Here is a 6,664-nt window from a genome sequence, read left to right on the forward strand (position 1 = left end):
ATTAATTTGACTGATTTTCAGTGCATTTTATATTCTAAATGACGCGATTTATTAAAATTCGTCTTATTTAAATCCGCTACAAATGTTAAAATAAATTTAAAGACATGTTTTTAGCGTAGATAATTATATCGATAAATATCGACGCACGAAAACACCATACTATTATAAGCAACCCTGACGTAGAATGAATGAAAACACGTTTCTTCATCATTTATTTGACATATTTTCAATGCACTTGACATCTTAAATGACGCGGTTTATTCAAATCCGTTTGAAGTAAATCCGCTACAAATGTTAAAATAAATTAAACGACATGTTTTTTGTATGTAATCTGTAGTGCGATTCTCTAACTCATTTTTTGAGTTAACGTCAATTGTCGGTGAAATTAAAATGCTTATAATTTCGGTAATTACCGATGTTTTTCGGTAAGTTAGCGATGAAAAAAAACTGTCGTAAAGTTATGCCGATAGCTGGAGTGTTGTCAACTTTAATTTGAACTTTTCATTCATAATTTTGCGTTTTAATTTTACCGATTTTTGTCGGTAACTCAAAAAATGAGTTAGAGAATCGCACTACAGTGTTTGGTAATTTATTTGACAGATTTTCAATGCAGTTGACGCCTTTAATGATGTGTTTTATCAAAATCCGTTTCACATAAATCCGCTAAGAATGTTAACATATATTAAAAGTCATGTTTTTATCGTAGCTAATTATATCGGTAAATAGGTATATCTTGATTTATAATATGTTGTTTATATTATAGCTTTTTGCAGGGTTAACCTTCTTTATGAGGATTTACTTGACGCGTATGTAATGGAATTGATATTTAAAACCCAGTGGGTTTGTTAATTCCGGTTATAAATAAACGTACTATAAGACTTAAAATATACGAAAACACATTTCTTCGCAATTTATTTTACAGATTTTCTACGCAGGAGCAGTCTTAAATGACGAGATTTATTAAAATCCGGTTTATGTAAATCCGCTACATAAGTCAAAATAAATGAAATGTCATGTTTTCTCGATAAATTGTTATATACTTATTAATATGACCTAAATGTTCGAAAATACTTTTCTTCGTAATTTATTTGACAGATTTTCAACGCAGATACACTACAGGTTTTTGCCGGGTTAACCCACTTCATGGTGATTTACAGCCAGTTTCTGTATGTCGAAAGAAGAATGTGTGCGAATGAAACACGCCCGAACTCTAGTTTTCGAAATAATTTTACCTTTGCTTCTGCTTCACAACAAAAAACAAATTTGAAAAACGCACAAGAGTTTGGACGTGTTTCTTTCGCACACATTCTTCTTTCGACATACAGAAACAGGCTGTTAGTTGCTTAATCTGGTCAAATCTGACCAGATTTGCCATACAAACATTAAATACCTTTCACGGCTGGGATTATTTTAAGTCCGGCACAAATCCACCAAAAATGCAGTGTTGTATTCGATGTATGTGCAAAAAAATGCAACTATGCTCAAAAGTATGAAAAGTTGCAACTGTTTTTACAACAGAGTTTGTAGTTTTTACAAATTTACGATTGGTCTTATGATATATTATGGCCTTTATGAATCTAAAGATATTTGAAAATCATAAAATTATTTATTTTTTTACATTAGACACTTTTTTTAACAAAAAGTACCTTTGATAACATGATACATAAATGTATCCCTGCGTGTAAAATATACGAATACGAGCAAAGAGGGGAGAGAAATCGTACAAGTGTAAAACACGACTTTATTACATTTTCGGTAAATGTTTTCTTTGCTCATTATTTATGCATTTTGTCCCATATTTTTTGTTTTCCAATCAATCACAATATAGTTTAAATACTTGTTGTAATCAATAGTTGCCATTTTAATTTTTGGAAAGTATTTTTTTGATATAAATGCTCAAAAAGAAAGTCATATCCGGTGAACTTTTGTATTGGAAAAGTCATCTCCGGTGAACTTTTGTATTGGGAAAGTCATACCCGGTGAACTTGTGTATTGGGAAAGTCATGCCCGGTGAACTTTTGTATTGGAAAAGTCATGCCCGGTGAACTTTTGTATTGGGGAAGTCATGCCTGGTGAACTTTTGTATTGGGAAAGTCATCTCCGGTGAACTTTTGTATTGGGAAAGTCATGTCCGGTGAAATTTTGTATTGGGAAAGTCATGCTCGGTGAACTTTTGTATTGGGAAATTCATGCCCGGTGAACTTTTGTATTGGAAAAGTCATGCCCGGTGAACTTTTGTATTGGGAAAGTCATGCCCGGTGAACTTTTGTATTGGGAAAGTCATCTCCGGTGAACTTTTGTATTGGGAAAGTCATGCCCGGTGAACTTTTGTATTGGGAAAGTCATGCCCGGCGAACTTTTGTATTGGGAAAGTGTTGCCCGGTGAACTTTTGTATTGGGAAAGTGTTGCCCGGTGAACTTTTATATTGGGAAAGTCATGCCCGGTGAACTTTTGTATTGGGAAAGTCATGCCCGGTGAACTTTTGTATGGAAAAGTCATGCCCGGTGAACTTTTGTATTGGGAAAGTCATGCCCGGTGAACTTTTGTATGGAAAAGTCATGCCCGGTGAACTTTTGTATTGGGAAAGTCATGCCCGGTGAACTTTTGTATTGGGAAAGTCATGCCCGGTGAACTTTTGTATGGGAAAAGTCATGCCCGGTGAACTTTTGTATTGGGAAAGTCATCTCAGGTGAACTTTTGTATTGGGAAAGTCATGCCCGGTGAACTTTTGTATTGGGAAAGGCATGCCCTGTGAACTTTTGTATTGGGAAAGTCATGCCCGGTGAACTTTTGTATTGGGAAAGTCATCTCCGGTGAACTTTTGTATGGGAAAGTCATGCCCGGTGAACTTTTGTATTGGGAAAGTCATGCCCGGTGAACTTTTGTATTGGGAAAGTCATGCACGGTGAACTTTTGTATTGGGAATGTCATCTCCGGTGAAGTTTTGTATTGGAAAAGTCATGCCCGGTGAACTTTTGTATTGGGAAAGTCATCTCCGGTGAACTTTTGTATTGGGAAAGTCATGCCCGGTGAACTTTTGTATTGGAAAAGTCATGCCCGGTGAACTTTTGTATTGGGAATGTCATCTCCGGTGAACCTTTGTATTTGGAAAGTCATGCCCGGTGAACTTTTGTATTGGGAAAGTCATCTCCGGTGAACTTTTGTATTGGGAAAGTCATGCCCGGTGAACTTTTGTATTGGGAAAGTCATGCCCGGTGAACTTTTGTATTGGGAAAGTCATCTCCGGTGAACTTTTGTATTGGGAAAGTCATGCCAGGTGAACTTTTGTATTGGAAAAATCATCTCCGGTGAACTTTTATATTGGGAAAGTCATGCCCGGTGAACTTTTGTATTGGGAAGGTCATCTCCGGTGAACTTTGGTATTGGGAAAGTCATGCCCGGTGAACTTTTGTATTGGAAAAATCATCTCCGGTGAACTTTTGTATTGGGAAAGTCATGCCCGGTGAACTTTTGTATTGGGAAAGTCATGCCCGGTGAACTTTTGTATTGGGAAAGTGTTGCCCGGTGAACTTTTGTATTGAAAGTGTTGCCTGGTGAACTTTTGTATTGGGAAAGTCATGCCCGGTGAACTTTTGTATTGCGAAAGTCATGCCCCGTGAACTTTTGTATTGGGAAAGTCATGCCCGGTGAACTTTTGTATTGGGAAAGTCATGCCCGCTGAACTTTTGTATTGGGAAAGTCATGCCCGGTGAAGATTTGTATTGGGAAAGTCATGCCCGGTGAACTTTTGTATTGGGAAAGTCATGCCCGGTGAACTTTTGTATTGGGAAATTCATGCCCGGTGAACTTTTGTATTGGGAAAGTCATGCCCGGTGAACTTTTGTATTGGGAAAGTCATCTCCGGTGAACTTTTGTATTGGGAAAGTCATACCCGGTGAACTTTTGTATTGGGAAAGTCATGCCCGGTGAACTTTTGTATTGGGAAAGTCATCTCCGGTGAACTTTTGTATTGAAAAAGTCACGCCCGGTGAACTTTTGTATTGGGAAAGTCATCTCCGGTGAACTTTTGTATTGGGAAAGTCATGCCCGGTGAACTTTTGTATTGGGAAAGTCATGCCCGGTGAACTTTTGTATGGGAAAAGTCATGCCCGGTGAACTTTTGTATTGGGAAAGTCATCGCCGGTGAACTTTTGTATTGGGAAAGTCATCTCCGGTGAACTTTTGTATTGGGAAAGTCATGCCCGGTGAACTTTTGTATTGGGAAAGTCATGCCCGGTGAACTTTTGTATTGGAAAAGTCATGCCCGGTGAACTTTTGTATTGGAAAGTCATGCCCGGTGAACTTTTGTATTGGGAAAGTCATGCCCGGTGAACTTTTGTATGGGAAAAGTCATGCCCGGTGAACTTTTGTATTGGGAAAGTCATCTCAGGTGAACTTTTGTATTGGGAAAGTCATGCCCGGTGAACTTTTGTATTGGGAAAGGCATGCCCTGTGAACTTTTGTATTGGGAAAGTCATGCCCGGTGAACTTTTGTATTGGAAAAACCATCTCCGGTGAACTTTTGTATTGGGAAAGACATGCCCGGTGAACTTTTGTATTGGGAAAGTCATGCCCGGTGAACTTTTGTATTGGGAAAGTGTTGCCCGGTGAACTTTTGTATTGAAAGTGTTGCCCGGTGAACTTTTGTATTGGGAAAGTCATGCCCGGTGGACTTTTGTATTGCGAAAGTCATGCCCGGTGAACTTTTGTATTGGGAAAGTCATGCCCGGTGAACTTTTGTATGGGAAAATCATGCCCGGTGAACTTTTGTATTGGGAAAGTCATGCCCGGTGAACTTTTGAATTGGGAAAGTCATGCCCGGTGAACTTTTGTATGGGAAAGTCATGCCCGGTGAACTTTTGTATTGGGAAAGTCATGCCCGGTGAACTTTTGTATTGGGAAAGTCATGCCCGGTGAACTTTTGTACGGGAAAAGTCATGCCCGGTGAACTTTTGTATTGGGAAAGTCATCTCAGGTGAACTTTTGTATTGGGAAAGTCATGCCCGGTGAACTTTTGTATTGGGAAAGGCATGCCCTGTGAACTTTTGTATTGGGAAAGTCATGCCCGGTGAACTTTTGTATTGGAAAAATCATCTCCGGTGAACTTTTGTATTGGGAAAGTCATGCCCGGTGAACTTTTGTATTGGGAATGTCATGCCCGGTGAACTTTTGTATTGGGAAAGTGTTGCCCGGTGAACTTTTGTATTGAAAGTGTTGCCCGGTGAACTTTTGTATTGGGAAAGTCATGCCCGGTGGACTTTTGTATTGCGAAAGTCATGCCCGGTGAACTTTTGTATTGGGAAAGTCATGCCCGGTGAACTTTTGTATGGGAAAAATCATGCCCGGTGAACTTTTGTATTGGGAAAGTCATGCCCGCTGAACTTTTGTATTGGGAAAGTCATGCCCGGTGAACTTTTGTATTGGGAAAGTCATGCCCGGTGAACTTTTGCATTGGGAAAGTCATGCCCGGTGAACTTTTGTATTGGGAAATTCATGCCCTGTGAACTTTTGTATTGGGAAAGTCATGCCCGGTGAACTTTTGTATTGGGAAAGTCATCTCCGGTGAACTTTTGTATTGGGAAAGTCATGCCCGGTGAACTTTTGTGTTGGGAAAGTCATGCCCGGTGAACTTTTGTATTGGGAAAGTCATCTCCGGTGAACTTTTGTATTGGGAAAGTCATGCCCGGTGAACTTTTGTATTCGGAAAGTCATCTCCGGTGAACTTTTGTATTGGGAAAGTCATGCCCGGTGAACTTTTGTATTGGGAAAGCCATACCCGGTGAACTTTTGTATGGGAAAAGTCATGCCCGGTGAACTTTTGTATTGGGAAAGTCATCGCCGGTGAACTTTTGTATTGGGAAAGTCATCTCCGGTGAACTTTTGTATTGGGAAAGTCATGCCCGGTGAACTTTTGTATTGGGAAAATCATGCCCGGTGAACTTTTGTTTGGGAAAAAGTCATGCCTGGTGAACTTTTGTATTGGGAAAGTCATGCCCGGTGAAATTTTGTATTGGGAAAGTCATGCCCGGTGAACTTTTGCATTGAAAAGTCATGCCCGGTGAACTTTTGTATTGGGAAAGTCATGCCCGGTGAAGTTTTGTATTGGGAAAGTCATGCCCGGTGAACTTTTGTATTGGGAAAGTCATGCCCGGTGAACTTTTGTATTGGGAAAGTCATGCCCGGTGAACTTTTGTATTGGAAAAGTCATGCCCGGTGAACTTTTGTATTGGGAAAGTCATGCCTGGTGAACTTTTGTATTGGGAAAGTCATCTCCCGTGAACTTTTGTATTGGGAAAGTCATGCCCGGTGAAATTTTGTATTGGGAAAATCATGCCCGGTGAACTTTTGTATTGGGAAAGTCATGCCCGGTGAACTTTTGTATTGGAAAAGTCATGCCCGGTGAACTTTTGTATTGGGAAAGTCATGCCCGGTAAACTTTTGTATTGGGAAAGTCATCTCCGGTGAACTTTTGTATTGGGAAAGTCATGCCCGGTGAACTTTTGTATTGGGAAAGTCATCTCCGGTGAACTTTTGTATTGGGAAAGTCATGCCCGGTGAACTTTTGTATTGGGAAAGTCATCTCCGGTGAACTTTTGTATTGGGAAAGTCATGCCCGGTGAACTTTTGTATTGGGAAAGTCATCTCAGGTGAACTTTTGTATTG

This window comes from Musca autumnalis, unplaced genomic scaffold (assembly GCF_047663935.1).
Source record: "Musca autumnalis isolate F117 unplaced genomic scaffold, ASM4766393v1 scaffold_5, whole genome shotgun sequence".
Classification (NCBI taxonomy): domain Eukaryota; kingdom Metazoa; phylum Arthropoda; class Insecta; order Diptera; family Muscidae; genus Musca; species Musca autumnalis.